Source organism: Nicotiana tabacum, chromosome 21, assembly GCF_000715075.1.
Source record: "Nicotiana tabacum cultivar K326 chromosome 21, ASM71507v2, whole genome shotgun sequence".
Lineage (NCBI taxonomy): Eukaryota > Viridiplantae > Streptophyta > Magnoliopsida > Solanales > Solanaceae > Nicotiana > Nicotiana tabacum.
In genome coordinates this window covers 7891482-7909317 of record NC_134100.1, presented here as the reverse complement: position 1 = coordinate 7909317, position 17836 = coordinate 7891482, and positions in this window count along the sequence as shown.

Genomic DNA, 17836 nt, shown 5'->3' with positions numbered 1-17836 from the left:
ATAGGAGAAACGAGATTTGAAACTCATACCGTATCGACAATGTCTATAGGATCTCTGTTAGCGGTTTAGATTAATAGAGTTCAAGCATATCCCTAGGGTCCACAATGAGGTTTTTGCCGCTTTGGCTACTCTGGCGTTGATGTTACATCATCCAGATAAGGCTTATGTTGACCCCCATTGTATATTCAGGTCCTCGATCAGCATGCTTACTGTAACATGGTGGAAGAAGAACTTGATGGTGAACCTTGGTTCCACGATATCATGGAATACATCAGGTTGGGGTATATCCAGTACAAGCCACACGGGATCAAAAGAGAACAATTCGACGTTTGGCAAGTTGATTTTTCTTCAGTGGGGGAATTTTGTATATAAGAACTCCAGATCTTGGATTGTTGAGGTGCATCGATGCTAGATAAGCCACGACTATCTTGACCAAAGTGCATTCCGAAATCTGCGGCCGCATATGAGTGAGTATGTTCTGGCAAGGAAAATTCTTCGAGCAGGTTATTATTGGCTCACCATGGAGCGAGATTGCATCAGTTTTGTGCCCAAATGTCATCAATGTCAACTACACGGAGATTTGATTCATTCTCTGCAATCTAAATTATACACAATGTCTGCACCATGTCCCTTTGTTGCTTGGGGTATGGATGTCATCGGACCAATTGATCCAGCAACATCCAATGGAAACAAGTTCATTCTGGTGGCCATTGACTATTTCACTAAGTGGGTTGAAGCTAAAACTTTCAAATCTCTGACCAAAAAGGCAGTGGTCAATTTTGTTCATTCAAATATCATTTGTCGGTCGGAATCCCAAAGGTGATCATCACAGATAATGGTGCTAATCTTAACAGGCATCTGATAAAAGAGGTATGTTAACAATTTAAGATTATGCATCGAAATTCTACCCCGTACCACCCCAAGGCAAATGGATCAGTTGAGGCAGCCAACAAGAACATAAAGAAGATACTTTGGAAAATGTGCAAGGTTCCAGGCAATGGCATAAAAAGTTGCATTTTGCACTGCTGGGTTATCGCACTACTGTTCGCACTTCAATAGGTGCAACTCCTTATTTGTTGATATATGGCACTGAAAAAGTGATACCCGCGGAAGTTGAAATTCCATCCCTTCGGATTGTTGCTAAAGCCGAAATTGATGATGATGAGTGGGTCAAAACCAGTCTAGAGCAATAGAGTTTGATCGATGAGAAACAATTGGCAGTAGTGTGTCATGGCCAGTTGTATCAAAAGAGAATGGCGAGAGCATATAACAAGAAGGTGTGTCCGCGGAAGTTTGAAGTGGGTCAGCAAGTATTAAAACGCATCCTTCCACATTAGGCCGAAGCAAAAGGCAAGTTCACCCCAAATTGGTAAGGGTCGTTCATTGTAACAAGAGTGTTGTCCAATGGTACTTTATATTTAACAGATGTAGAAGGCAAATGTGTATATATGGCTATCAATTCTGATGCAGTCAAAAGATATTATGTATGATCTCTTTGGTTTGTCTAAATTGTTGTTTGTACTTGGCATATTTTGAAGATTGGAATGACGAAGGCATTTTATTCTGCGATCTAAACACTTTATCCTTTGTTACCACTTTGAGCCTTATTATTTCCTTTCGTACCCCTCTTTTGGAATCAGTAGCAAAATTCAGAAACACGAACGCAAAAGGTAAGTAAAGAAGAAAAGAGAAGAAGAGAAAAGACAAGAGAAAGAAAAGAATGGAAAAAAAGAGAAGAGGGAGAAAAAAAAGAAAGGAAAAATAAAAAGAGAAAGGAAAAACAAAAAAAGAGAGAAAAGAAAAAGAAAAAAAGAGAAGAAATAAAGAGAGAAAGGAAAAAGAAAAGAGGAAAGTAACAACAACAAAGCAATTCCTATGTCATGAACTACGTTCGACCTGATTCCTTTTAAGGATACGTAGGCAGCCTCACGGTTAGGTCCTATCAAAATAAAAATTCAAAAGTTCCCAAGCAAAGAAACTGGGGCAGAAAGTTGTGGTTGTTGTAATAAATTTGATTCCAAAAGTTGTAATTTGAACCCATTCAAGTTGTTTTGAGCCTATGTGACATCCTTTCTTTCTAACCCTATCCAAAATCCCACATTATGGTCCAAAGAAAGACCTTCCGATCAGTCTTCGAAAGATGTCAAGTCGAGCAAGTAGAGGTGATTCATATCAGGGGCAACACTCCGCTCTAAGCAGGAAAAATGAAAAATGAGAGAGTCTTATTGGTGAAAACCCTTTCGGGTACTGTAAGGCGATGGAAAACTGAGAGAAATTAAAAAATGAGAGAGTCTTACTCGTGAAAACCCTCATGGGCACTGTAAGGTGATGGTGAGTTTAGAGATGAATAAATGAGAGATGTTTGCTGGTGAAAACCCTTCAGGGCACCGCAAGCCGAATAAGGTTGTTGACTTTGCAAAGGAATCAGATTATGGGAACCCCATGCATAAAGTGTGAAGACTGAAAATGGTTGACTGAATGGACTAGGCTTTTTAATCCGAAGTGCATGTCATAATCATTGGTGCCACTAGCGTCACTCAGATAAGTCCCTTTTCCTTTACTTCCTCAAATAGTCCTTCTGTTTTGATTTTTCTTCCTTTCTCATAATTCTCGAAGTTATTGCATTTCATTTCTTTTGGTTTTATCTCTCTAAGGTTCTTCCAATGTCAGCCTTGTTTAAGCATGTAAGAAAGGATTTCAAAGCTTACTACCAACTTTCAAAATTCCCCAAAGCAAAGTGTGGCCATAGATTACCAGAAATAGCATGATGTGAAAGTGAAAAATAAGGAGTTAATGCAAGTTCAAGCGGTCGAGTGGTTTGTAAATTTTGTTGAAGATACAGAGGTTCAAACTGGAAGGACATAAATAGGAAACAACAGGTTCAGTGTAGAGCATTCAGGTCGTTCAGGGTCCTGTAATTGAGATTCAGACAGAAAGGCAAACAATTCTTGGCCATTTCAAGGAGGCCATCCCAAGCAAAGCACGACAGCGAAAGGGCCACCCTCAACAAGAATGCCGCAGACTAACCATAATATTTTCAAACTGAAAAGATTTTTCTTTGAATGAAAAAGGGGCAGAGAATTTTGTTTGTTTCAGAGAAACCCTTCGTAAGGAAAGCAAGCGCCAAATAGGCTTGGCAGTAAGTGCAAGTACCCTCCTGGACAACAGGATTTAGTAAGTTTTGAGGCCCTCGCAAATGACAAGGTCTGAGGAGAGGTCTACTTTTGGGAAGTGTAATTTGGCATTTAAGTTTTCACTTTGAAACGAGGTTTGGCTTAAAATTTTTCAAGATAAGGGAATTTAGCTTAGAACTTATTTTGATAACAAGAATGGTTAACACTCACCGATGTTCCCAATATCAAACTGGGGCAGAAAAATTTCTTTTATTTTGCCTGTTTTGTTGAAATCGGGTGCCAACCTAAAGAACCAGGGAAGACAACACGAGTTTCAAGGATAGAAAGCAGTTCAGGTTCAAGCAATTAGGCACCCACCTGGAGAAATAAGGGAAGGAAGGTAAAAGAAAAGAAGTTTCAAGAAGAGGACAATTCAAGTTCAGCAATCAGGCACCCACCTGGAGAAACAAGGGAAGGCAGGTCAAAGAAAAGCAGTTTCAAGAAGAGGACAATTCAGGTTCAACAATCAGGCACCCACCTGGAGAAACAAGGGAAGACAACACAAGTTCAAAGGAAAGCGGGTCAAGATCAACAATCAGGCGCCCACCTGGAGAACAAGGGAGAACAAATCAAGTTTCAAATGAGAACGGTGCGAGTTCAGCAATCAGGTGCCCACCTGGAGGGCAAGGGAAAATGGTGCAAGTTTCTAAGGAAAACAATTTCAAGTAGCAAAAGAAGATGGTTCAACTCAGCAATCAGGCGCCCACCTGGAGAGCAAGGAAATGCAGTTATGTTTTGGCAATCAGGCGCCTACCTGGAGAGCAAGGGAATATAGGTAAAGTTTTGGCAATCAGGAGCCCACCTGGAGAGCAAGGGAATACAATTCTAGTTTTGGCAATCAGGCACCCACCTGGAGAGCAAGGGAATACAGTTAAGGTTTTGGGAATCAAGTGCCCACCTGGAGAGCAAGGGAATACAGTTAAAGTTTTGGCAATCAGGCGCCCACCTGGAGAGCAAGGGAATATAGTTCCAGTTTTGGCAATCAGGCGACCACCTGGAGAGCAAGGGAATACAGTTAAAGTTTTGGCAATCAGGCGCCCACCAGGAGAGAAAGGGAATACAGTTAAAGTTTTGGCAATCAGGCACCCACCTGAAGAGCAAGGGAATACAGTTAAAGTTCGGCAATCAGGCGCCCACCTGGAGAGCAAGGGAATACAGTTAATACTTTTTGCAATCAGGTACCCACCTGGAGAACAAGGAGAAGCAGTTCAATGTTCAAGGAAAAATAGTTCAAGGTCAGCAATCAGGCGGCCACCTAGAGAACAAGGGAAGACAGTCTAAGTTTTGAAGGAAGACAATTCGAGTATTGGCAATCAGGCGCCTACCTGGAGAATAAGAGAATTCACTTCAAAATGCAATTCAAGCTAGAAACAAAGGAAGCTCACCTGGAGAGTACAAGTCAACAGAGCAACAGAAACTGCGAGATCAAGCTTGAAGATATAGGATTCTTGTAATTCATAGATCATAGTTTAGTCTAAGCTTTTTGTTTTGTCTTGGTGTAATAAGGAGTTCAACAAGCAGTAGCAGTAGTAACTGTGAAATCACAGCTTCCTGGTAGTCCCAACTACCAAAACTTTTCGAACTACACTGACCTGATTCCTTTATATCCAAGGATATGTAGGCAACCTCGGAAGCAGGGTGTGGTCAAATTTTTCAAAAATGCTTCCCACGGAGTATTCAAGCGGGCAAAAATCGCTCGTATCCGCTCACTTTATCTTTGCACGAAAACTCTTCGTGTTTTTGAGCAAAGAGGGGCAGTTGTGAGTACGGGATTTTTGCCCTATAGGATTACTCCCATAAAATACAAGAAAAACAATTTTTCCATTTTTTTTACAATTTTATAGGATTTTGTGGGAATTTGTGCTAATTGTTTGCATTTCCGTGTATGCTTATTTTTGCTAAAATTCATGGAAATGCCAAAAATACCATGCATTGCATTTAGGTCATATTTATATTTTTAAGGTTAATTAGTAAATTAGTTGCTTTATTAAAATTAAAAATGACAAAATTGGTTTATTTTTTATTTTTAGCCTTTTAGTGTTAAATAAGTAATTTCTTTTTTTAATTTAGGAGTAATTAACTTTCATAAATATCTTAGTAGATGATAAGTTTTATTTTTCAAATTAATTATTTTGGGAGTTTAGTTTAGGTTTGAATTGATTAAATAGGAAAAGATAATTGAAAAAAAGAGAATTAGGAAAAATGGCTGTCGTATTAGGGCCAATTTATCAAAGCCCAAGTCATTTTTTCCTCACCTATCTGCCCAGGCCCAATCCCTATTCCGGTCCATCCCCACCCCAAGCCAAACGACGCTGTTCCATCACCCCCTATCTTGGTCGTTGATCCTATGTGATCTAACGGTCCGAAACTGATCACCCTACCCCAATATATATGTTCGAACCAAGTCACCCCCCATTCCACCTCCCCCTCCATTCTCTGTCTCTCACATTCAGAGAACAAAAAACCCTAGCCGTAGCCCCAAATTCCCAAACCTCCACTGGCGGTGGACCACCCAACCACCCCAAAAATTAAACCATGCAATCCTTACCCCTCCTTCTTCCCAAATCTATCAGTATCTTTCCTTAGAATCCATCAAAATTAACCCAATTTCGGATCTAAAAACGGAAAATGCAAGCCCTAATTTCCCTTTCTTTCTCTAATTTTGCTCCAATTTCGACTTGTTTTAACTCGAATCTTACGTTAATAGATTGCTCTCAACGAGAGCAATCGATTGACGAAAGTTTTGAGTCATTATGAAAACTTCAAATGTTGACTGACTCACCGGATTCCGGCTAAGCTTCGACTCCTTTCATCGTTTGTCGTGTCGTTTCAATTTGTCACATCATTCTGGCATAAACTGGTACCTTTCCCTTCTTTTCTCTCTTGATTCTGTGTTCTTACATCATTTTCTGTTTTTCTTATATATATATTATTACTTCATGCTTATATTCGTTTCGCTATTTTTGTTAGTTGAAGTAGTCTTAGCTTGTCTTTGTTTTCAAATTGATTAATAACATAAGTTAGGGTTAATCGCAAAAATCATTTAATTCTGGATTTTATTATCTTTCTTCTCTTGATAAACATTGAATTTGATTCTGTTTGGTAACTTTGGTTGATTGGGCTTTTTGTCATCTTTGACCCGGTTTAAAGAGGCCCGTTCATTTAGGGTTGGGTCTTGGGTCAAATTCGACCAATGTGTGATTTAGTTTGGGAAGTAATTACAAAGCTGTCAGGGGGGGTGTTTTGGGTATTTGAGGGTAGGGAATAATTTCTGTTATGGGGAAGCTTCTAGAGGATAAGGCTGTGGCTTGGTTTGTTAAGAGATAAGGGAGGGTCAGATATTTTGAAGGGTTAAAAATGGTAAAATGACTAAGAATTGGAGGGATAAAAAGGGGAAATGGTTAGCTCTGCTAGTGCTGGCTTAGGATTGCCTATATAAGATCCCTTTCCTCTCATTTAGAGCAGCCATTCATACTCTGAAAAATACTGAAAAGTTCCTACATTTTTTGGTTGAAATTTGTTTGGTTTTGCTCTTTGGTCTTCATTGTTAGTCAGAATTTAAAAACTTCAAGGAATTTCTGTTTGTCTGGGGTTAAAATGGTTTGAAAGAGCTGAATATTGATGTGTTGAGGTGCTGACCTATTGCCGCTGCTGAATCCCTCACTTTTGTTGATTCCTAAACATATTTTCTTTTGTTGTTGATTGTTGTATCCAGGTACTACTCTGAAACTTTGAGCAGCAAGTTTGAATGTGAAGATATGAACGATTTGGACTGATACAACTGTGTTATTTTAATAAAGTAGATCTCATGTTTTTATTAGTTCATGTAACTCTCTCCTTATTCAGCTAGTATTATGTGGGGTTTGATTCAGGTGGTGTTTGATTCCTAGTAGATAAAGACTTGTATTTGATTCATGTAATTAAGGCCCATTTCTTCCTCTTTATCTCTGTGATTTTGTTTAATGTCTGAGGCGTGGACCTCCATTTCACTATTGAGTTACAATATGGAGGAAATTATTGAGTGTGTACTTACAACATTTCTTTGAGTTTATTTTTAGTCTTGTTGAATCTTTGGAAGTTTTATTATGGGTTCGAATCAGCTTAGATGAGTTTAATTGGCCTGGAATTTTTGTCCTTGTTTAACATATGAAGTCATGAGCGTATTAAATCATTTACTAATTGAAGTTTAGTTTTTTTGAAAACCATGTTGTAGTCAGCTAGTGTATGATATTCAATTAAATTCTTTTTTTTTATTTAACAAAAGTTCAGCATGATTTGGGTCTTAATGTTTCCTTAGATTGCCATGCGATAAAATTGTTAAGTTAATCTTATGCTCAAATGCCGATTTCTGTCGTTAATGTTAATGTGTGCATATAAGGTGAATTGGGCCAGGTTTGTGGGTGGCCCAAATAAGGCCATGAGTATGAGCTTGAACGCTTAGGCCTTGAGCCCAGAAATTCGATTCAAGTAAATCACGCGAATTTAAATTGATCCCCCTGACGAGCAAATGTATTGGGCTTCTCAGGAAGCCAAGCGTCAAGATGATTGGGCTCATCGCTGGCCCAAACCCTTTCCAGTGATTAAAACACCTGGTATTATCAAACATGGGCTTATAACTAGTAAGGGTAATTTGATCCTTAATTTAGAGTAGGCTTAACATCTTGGATATTTGTAATTAAGTATTGTCCTTCACAAATAGATTGAGGTGTGCCATTTAATTAAATCATTTATGGCCCTCACAAATACTATGATTAGATATTAGAATAAATATTCGTAGAAAAGCCTTTAGGCACGTTTAAAATACAATTGTGATTGTGTACACGTTTGCGTGACAAGATTACAATTCTAAAAACCAATTAGAAGTATGCGTTCGCGCAACTTTGATCTAACTTTCTTAATAATAAAATTGGTTTTAATAGGCCGCTAAATTAATTTAGGTATATATAGTCCGAGGTGTGCCATCCATAATTTAATCATTCGTGGCCCTCGTATTAATTTCATAACCTAGATATAAAAATAACAAATGTTCGTAGTTTTCTTTAGGCACGTTTAATACACTATCGTTGTTGTGGACACGTTCGCGTGACATGATTACGATTTCTAAAAACAAAACTTGAGTATGCGTTCACGCAACTACGGCCGAACTTTCTTAATAATAATAAAGTGTTATTAATTGTGGACACATTTGCGCGACATGATTTTTGACGCGTCAAACAAATGGGTACACTTGCGCGTGACCCGTTTCAAGATGATTTCTTAATTAAAAGAGGCAACTGCACATAGGTTCTAAAAAGAGTAATTAGACAATTTGATAAGCCAAGTATGATCAAAGTGACCGTGCTAAAACCACGGAACCTGGGAATACCTAACACCTTCTCCCGGGTTAACAGAATTCCTTACCTGGATTTTTGTGATCGCAGACCTTAATTAGAGTCATCTTCCTAAATTCGGGATTTTAAACCAGTGACTTGGGACACCATGAATTATCCCAAGTGGCGACTATGAATTTTAAATAAAATAATACTGTTTCGATTGTCACTTAAATTGGAAAAAACTCTCTTATACCCTTCCGAGGGTAGTAAAAAGGAGGTGTGACAGCTCTGGCGACTCTACTGGGGAAACCCCATGTACTTCTGGTTCAGGGTTCAAGAATTTGAGCTTGTTAATATGATTTTTACTTGGCTTCATTTATTGTTAATATTACTGTATTCTGTGAACCTGTTGTGCTAAATGCTATCTGTTTACTGCTTTAATATTATTTGAATTGTATATAACTATCTTCTTACGCCACCCCTCTGAGTCTTCGAAAAATGGTGCACACGTTTGCATGACCCGCTTTTTCTTTAGAAATTATACCAAATAGAACGAGGTTAGGCCAGCAACAAGGCCGGGTAGACTGTAGTGCTCCCGGTACGTTGCCCCCTTTTTGGCCCCAATTGTTCGCTCGGGTAACCAAAGTCTAGAACACAACCCCAGGATTTAAACCTAGAAAAACACACCCTCATGCCGGATATTTAGTAGGAACACTTGTTTGCATCATGTGCATTTGACTTAGGGGACTCAACACAGGGGTTGGGTCCGTCTAGGACAGGTTGATCCAAAATAACAGACCATCCTGATGCATCCTATGTGCTATGTGAACATTTAATTGTTTCGGCCTGCATGCTGACCGGCTAGGAAAATAATCAAAAGAAAACCAAGAGTGATATAGGGAAGGAAATAAAACCCGGTTCTGAAAAATCCCCAGTATTTGGAAATGTCCCAAAACTCAGCCAAAATATTTTCAAAAAAAAAAAAGAGGAAAAGAAAGAGAGTCATTTCAAAAGAGTCAATACTGTGTCCTTTTCAAATGTGTCAAAGCTGACCGAACTACGCAGGTCTGATCCTCACCGAATGTGGGATACGTAGGCAACCTACATAAGGTTCAGCCTTATTTTTGAAAAAAAAAGAAATCAAGAGAGTCAATGGTCAAATAAATGTAGTTTGGAGTTTTGGTCAAAATAAGCCGATCCAGCTTTAATAATGTCTTAAACCGTTCTTGTTGAGATAACCTTAGAGTATCTTCAGTTTTCGAAGGGCTATTTTCGTAAAAGAACGGACAATACTGTCGGTGAAGTGTCATTTTCCCCATAAAGTAGTCCTCCTCGGCCTCAAAATCTATTTGGAATTGGGAAGAGGCTACGTTTGCAAAACAATCATTTTTGCTAAAATTAGCATATAAGGGAAGGAATCATGGTCCATTGATTTTTCTTGTAGAAATTGGAAAACCTATTTTACAAAAGGGTCCACCAGAGTCAACCCTAACCTTAACCCTCCACAGGTACAAATGAATACTGTCCAGGACCCGTCACAAATGAACACCGCCCAGAACCCATCAGAAGTGGTCAGAAAACAGGCTCAGTTGCAGTTGCGTATGTGGTGGACTGATCTAGATGATGATGGTCAGAAGTGGGTGAAAAAACAGTTAGGTGCCCTTATAAACATTTTGTAAATCAAATCGCGGGAAGATTTAATCAAGGCTTTGGTAACTTTTTGGGACCCTGTCCCCAATGTTTTTCGTTTCTCGGACTTTGAGATCACCCCTACTTTGGAGGAAATAACCGGGTATATTGAGTTTGGCCGGGATTTGAGGAAGCAACAACTTATATTTCCAAGGGCTCCTTCGGTGCAAAAGTTCTTTGACCTCCTGAATATCAGTAAACAGAAGAAGAAGGCCCATGTAAGAAAATGGTATTGTTCTTTCCACTTCTTGTACTTCAGGTTTGGGCATTCAGCTGGGTTCGAAACGCATGAAAAGGGTTTGAGCAACAAACAACATAAAGGGCCTTAGGCAAATTCATCGCCGGTTCGCATTTATTGTGGCATTTTTGGGGATCATGGTTTTTCCAAATGAGGAAGGGACAGTGGATACTCGTATGGTCAGAATTGCACAAATCCTCACTACCAAGGAAGATCATACACTTGCCCCGTTAGTGCTGGTAGATATTTATCGAGCATTGACATTATGCAAAGCTGAGGCTCAATTCTTTCAAGGTTGCAGTATCCTTCTACAAATGTGGTTGATCGAGCATCTCCGCCATCACCGCAAATTCATAAGTTATGGTTCAAGCCCGGATAACTTCATTACGAGTTATGAGGAAAGGGTGAAAGACTACAACGTGCTAGAAGGGTTTGAAGCCTGGGTTTCCCACTTGAAAGCTCTCAAAGCAAGTCAGGTCGAGTGGACTATAGGATGGCTCCCGATGACAGAAGCCATATACATGACGGCTACCAAGGGTTACCTGAGGTTGATGGGTGTGTGGAGTATCCAGCCATACGCAATGCAGAGGGTCTTAAGGCAGTTAGGAAGACATCAGGTGGTGCTCGAAGATGAAGATCTAACCACCCAGGTCATTGAGCTATATCCAGAAGCTGCATTGCCCGAGGCTTTAGTTTAGCATGATTGGAATGGCTGCCGGTATCTAAAAAATGGCACCAAGGTAACAGATGTTGCAAGGGGAGAAGTGGATCCAAATTATGATGCATGGTTTGATAAAAGGTCTTATGTAAACAACGAGCCAGAGTCTGAGCCCGAGAGGTCTGCCAAGAGACCTCATGTTCAAGCTTTTGACGAAAAAAATCAAGAAAGGTTGGCGTGGGGAGAAAAGGAGAAGAAATATCAAGCCGAGATTCACGTCTTGAAAGAGAAGTTGAGAAACATGGAATTCAACAATGATCTCCAAGCACAAGAAGCCTAACGTGAAAGAAGAAAGTTGGCCCAAGATAATGAAGCACTCCGAGCCCAAGTTCGAAAAATGAGAATAACAGTTGAGAACCCGGGCAGGAGCAGAAAAGACAAAAATCTCATCTACTGCCTTACGCAAAAAGTATGTGATTTTGAGGATGATTTACAAAAAACTGAAGCGGAGCTAGCAAATGCCCGAGCTAAGTTAGCTAAGAATGTGGAGGGACAGACCAGTTTCGTTCGACAACTGAAGGAGAAGTATGACAAAGGAATGACAAGTATAAAGCAAAATGTCAATGCCTTTGAGAATGAAATGGCCAAGCAGGCAAGAGACTTCAAAGAAGAAAGGGCGCACTACTATGCCCTGATAGCACAGCTAGAGAAAGACCTGCAGCAGCTTCAAGAGCAAAATCACACAACTGAACAAGTTTTGGATGCCAGATCTCAGCAGTTCGGACGGTTGTTATAGGAGAAGGGTATTATCAGGGAAAGGGTTAGGAGAATTGTGGACTACATTGTGATGAAATGCAACGAGTGTGAAGACATGACCATGTCCATGTTCTTCACTTCAGTTATGATTTTTGTCCGACAGATCATGGATGACTTGTTTCGCCTCCAAGAAGACATGGCGCAAAGGCCCGCAGCAAGGCCAACTGGAGCAGCAGTTGAAGCACTTATGTATTCTTGACTTTGTTTGTTCGAGTCTATTTTTGTTAGTTTATTTTCGAGTCTATATTGTCAGTTTGTTAGTTCATTTCGAGTTTGTATTTTTAGTTTTCTTTTGAAGTTGTCGCTCCACTCATCGAGTCTGTTAGTCTCTATGTTTAAATTTGTAGGGGAAGTTGTCTTAATCAAGATGTTTTATTTTATTTTATTTTATGAAATTTGATAACCCCAAAAAATATGTTTTTTTAAAATTATTTTATTATTTACTTCGCACATGTTCCCAGAACTACGCTTGGTCTGATTCTTGCGGCGTCATGATACATATGCAATCCCCATAGGATTCGATCATAACCATGAAATGAAAAGAAATGGAAAAAAAGAGGAAAACAAGAAAAATTATGAAAAACAAGAGAGTAAAAATGAGAGAATAAGAGAATAAAAGCGAGAATCAAGCAAAGGAAAGCAGGAATGAAAAAAGGAGAGAAAAAGAAATTGGAAATTAGTGAAAGCCGGGATGACGCAAACGGCTGTTCAAATGCATAATAGAAACGGTTAATTGCTTAGATGCATTACATTCCCAACGTGCGGTTGCCTATTTATTAAGCTCTAATCACTAACAAGTTTGTTGTCATCACCAAGTCCAGGCAGGTGGTTGGTTTGTTTGGCATTCTGGAAACTCACCCGTACAACACCAGATCCAAAGACAAGTTGATCATGGCTGGCCAAGAACTGGATGCAAGTGTTATTGATCCGTTAAGGGAAAGGAAAGAATCTGATGTTAATCTGAAAGAGGAATTACATAAGTTGAAACACTAGATAATAGAGATGTACCAGACATGGGTGAAAGGGCATCCACCACCATCATACCCCGCCAACCCTGCTTTTGTCCCGCCGCTGGCTCAATCCCAAGAACCTCCCACTGTTAATTCCTCTCCAGGCTTCCCCATTTACCACCACTACCAAGGCACCACTTCCCAAACCCCACAAGCACCACCGCCCAAACCAATCCCATACCCCCTCCACCAGCCACCCCTATTTTCATGGCACCCCCACCCGCCACACTCCATCGATCCTCCAGTGAGCCCTTATTCCAGACCCAAAATAGCCAATACTATCCCCTGGAGCCTACTCTCAAGGCCCTAGAACATTACTCCTACACACCTTGTTTTGACCTCCTAGTTGAGACTGAGAAACCACCTAAAAACTCATAGCAGGAGGAGATGTTCAGGAAGGTAAGAATCCTGGAGCAGTCGTTCAGAAACCTGCAAGGATTGGGAGGCCAGATGAGCGTAGCCTACAAAGATTTGTGTCTATTCCCCGATGTTCAGTTGCCTGGGGGGGTTTAAGATGCCTAGTTTGATTTGTATGATGTTTAGTTGCCTGTGGGGTTTCAGTGGCCACTTGAGGGGATTCTGCAGTAAAATGAGAGGAGCTGGTGGGAAAAATGAGTTGTTAATGTCATACTTTAGCCAGAGTCTAAGTGGCGCGACATTCGAGTGGTACACTCGTCAGGATCATGACAGATGGTATACCTGGGATGATTTGGCCCAAGCATTCGCACATCATTTCCAATAAAACATCGAGATTGTGCCAGATCATTTGTCTCTGACTAAAATTGAGAAGAAACCTAATGAAAGTTTCAGAGAATATATTTTTTGCTGGAGAGAACAAGCGACAAATGTTAACCCCTCGATCAAGGAGAGCGAAATGGTGGAGTACTTTCTGCAGGCTCTGGAGCCTACTTACTTTGGCCATTTGATATCAGCCATAGGCAAGTCTTTCAACGAGGTAGTGAAGATGGGTGGCATGGTGGAAGAAGGGTTTAAATCAAGCAAAATCATGAGCTACTAGTCCATAAAAGCAACTACCCAAGCCATTCAGAATGGTACTGAAGGAGTGATCGGAAAGAAGAAGAAAGAAGATGTGGCAACAGTTGATTCAGGATCATAGGGCCCGTCACACCATTATACCCAGCCTCGACCCCACTACCGAACCTACATCCAAACTCCATATAATCCACCCCAACACTACTTCCCATTACCATACCCTCATATTTCTGTCCACCACGCCCAGACATATACTCAACCTCCTGCCTACTCACAATGGCGTGCCCCAGCCCCACGAAACACCTACCTAGATCCACAAAATGCTCACCCACCCTACGAGCCTACCGAAACCCTACCGGCCCAATCCAGCCTTCAAAAATGAGAGGTTGCAGCAAAATAAAACCTTCACCCCATTAGGGGAATCTTATACCAGTCTATTCTATAGATTGAGGCAGTTGGATATGTTGAGGCCAATTGAGTCGAAATTGCCAAACCCATCTCTAAAAAATCTTGATTACTCCATAAGCTTTGAATATTGTTCTGGTACTCCTGGACATGATATGGTAAAGTGCTGGCACTTGAAAAATGCCATCCAGGAGCTCATTGACACAAACCGGGTTGAAGTCTAGACTCCAGAGGCACCCAATATCAATCAGAACCCATTGCCAACCCATGAGGAGACAAACATGATCGAGATAGTAAAAAAGGGAGGGGAGCCCAAGAAGCCTTCATAGGTCGTCATGATGATTCGGTCTAGTGAGGTCAAGTCAGTTAAAAAACTAACGGTTGAAGGATTAGTGAACAAGTTGAGTAGGACAAACGGTGAACCATATGTGGTAGTTAAGAAAAGATCCCCAAGTGATGTTGAAACAAAGCAAGATAAGTCAAAGGTGGTCATGCCAGGGTTGGCAAATAAGCCTATCATAATTGTAGAGAGTGCCCGTACGGATCATGTCATCATCAAACCTGTAATCCAATTGCCAGTAATCAGCACCAAGGCTGTCCCATGGAACTATGAATGGGTGATAGTGGCATATAAGGGAAAGGAAGTGAAAGAAGAAGTCAATGAAGCCCAGGGATTAACTCGTTCGGGGAGATGCTTTGCCTCGAAAGAGTTAAGGAAAGCTAAAACATCCAGAGACAATCTAGTTCTAGTAAAGAAAGCAGTAACTGAAAAAGAAGAGGAGGAGTTTCTGAGGAAAATGAAGGTACAAGATTACTCCATCGTGGAGCAGCTGAGAAAAACACCCGCTCAGATTTCCTTGCTATCATTGTTAATCCATTCAGATGATTATCGTCGGGCCCTGATGAAAATTCTGAACGAAGCTCTTGTCCACGATAAAATTTCAGTGAACCATCTGGAAAAGATCGCCAACAAAATATTTGAGATGAACAGGGTCACCTTTTCTGATGATGAGTTGCCTGTGGAAGGTACTGAACACAACAAAGCTCTCTTTCTCACGGTAAAATATGAAGATTCTGTGGTCACCAGGGTATTGGTTGACAGTAGTTCCAGTGCGAACATCTGCCCTCTCTCTACTCTGAACAAGTTGAAAATTGATGATGAGAGAATTCACAAGAACAACATATGTGTCCGAGGATTTGACGGTAGAGGGAAAGATTAAGTTGGTGATAAAGTGCTTGAGTTGACAATATGACCGGTGGAATTTGTTGTTAGGTCGACCTTGGATTCATGCCGCCAAAGTAGTCCCGTCCACTTTGCATCAAATGGTCAAGTTCGAGTGGAATAGACAGGAGATTGTCGTGCATGGTGAGGAAAAATTTGTGTGCTCACAGTGATGCCTCTGTCCCGTTCATTGAGGGTGAAGATGACAAAGGGCCCTGGGTCTATCAAGTTTTTGAAACAGTGCCGGTCGAGAAGGTTCCAGAAGGGAAATGTGTTCCAACTCCAAATATAGCCTCTACATCCATCATGGTGGCCTCTAAAATGCTGAAAAATGGCTTTATGCTAGATAAAGGTCTGGGTGCATCCTTGCAGGTATCGTATAGTCGGTGTCCTTCCCTGAAAACTTGGGTACTTTCGGTCTTGGATTCAAACCCACAACAGCAGATGTGAAAAGGGCTAGAAGGTTGAAACAGAAGGCGTGGGCACTTTCGCAGCCTATTCTGTGTCTCTCTAGGTCTTTTGTCAAGCCCGGTGCCAGGAAACGCCCAGTGACAATAGCTCCAAGTTCTGTGGTTGACATTGATGAAGAGTTAATTGAAAGGTTCCAAAGGTTGTTTGATGATGTGAATATGGTAGAAGTTGGAGAAGGTTCTAGTAAAGCAGACGTGCAGTTAGTCGGGCCGAATGTAAAGCTTAACAATTGGAAGGCTACTCCTCTCCCTATCCAGAAGGAGTCTTGGTAGTTTGTTTTGTTTTCTTTTCTATTTGGGTCATTCCAGGGTTGTGACCCGGATTTGTATTTTTCGCTTGTTGAAGTACAAACCATGTTATCATTTATTTTCAATAAAATGCAATTTCCCTTTCCCATCATTCCTGATAGCTCTTATTTTTGTTTTTCTTTTATTCTTTGTATAGTTCTTTGCATGTTGGTTTCAATGACATGACATGCATGAGTAATCTTCGGCCAAGTCTTAAAATTCAATCTAATTCTGAAATAATAATTCAAGAAATAGAGTGTGATGATGAGTCAGAATATGATGAGTATGAGGCCTTTAATGATATTAGTAAGGAACTAAGTCATTTTGAAGAAAAACCCAAGCCTAATCTTAATGATACAGAACCAATCAATCTAGGGGATCTAGATAATGTTAGAGAAACTAAGATAAGTGTCCATCTTGAACAACAAATCAGGGAAGAAATAATAAAAGCATTGTTTGAGTATAAGGATATTTTTGCATGGTCGTATGATGACATGCCAGGCTTGAGTACAGATCTGGTGGTCCACATATTGCCAATTGATCTAGCATTCCCTCCCATTAAGTAGAAGTTGAGAAAGTTCAAAACTGACATAAGTGTGAAGATTAAAGAAGAAGTCACAAAACAGCTTGACGCAAAGGTCTTTCGAGTCACACGGTATCCCACGTGGTTATCCAACGTTGTGCCTCTGCCAAAGAAAGATGGTAAGAACAGAGTGTGTGTTGATTACCGTGACCTCAACAAATCCAGTCCAAAAAAGTGCAAAATCTTTTTTTTTTTGAAATTCATTTTTTTTTCTTTTTTTACCAAAAATGTGAAAGAAAACATAATCGGGCCCTACTTGCTTTATTTGTCTCTCTTTTTTCTCTTTTTGTTTCCTCTTTTTTTTTCATTCGCCCTCAATTATCATTGGTCCACCAAATGACCCTTTTACCCTTGATGAAATGCAACATGTAGCACATAGGATGCATCAAGATGGTCTGTTATTTTGGGTACACCTGTCCTGGATGGACCCAACCCCTGTGTTGAGTTCCCAAAGTCAAATGTGTGTGATGCAAACAAACATTCCTACTAGGGATCCGACATGGGGATGTGTTTTTCTAGGTTTAAATCCTGGGGTTGTTCTAGACCTGGCTTACCCGAGCAGACAACTCGATACGAAGAGGGGGCAACGTACCGGGAGCACTAATTATAAACGGCCTTGTTCCAATTTAAGTGACAATCGAAACTAGATTATTTATTTAAAATTCAGAGTTTCCACTTGGGATAATTTATGGTGTCCCAAGTCACCGGTTTAAAATCCCGAATCGAGGAAGTTTGACTCTATATTAATGTCTGCGAACACAGAAATTCGGGTAAGGAATTCTGTTAATCCGCGAGAAGGGATTAGGTATTCCCGAGTTCCGTGGTTCTCGCACGGTCGCTTTGATCATACTTGGCTTATTAAATTATTTAATTACTCATTTTAGAACCTATGTGCATTTGCCTCTTTTAATTAAGAAATTATCTTAAACGGGTCACGCGCACATGTATCCATTTGTTTTGGCGCATCAAAAAATCATTT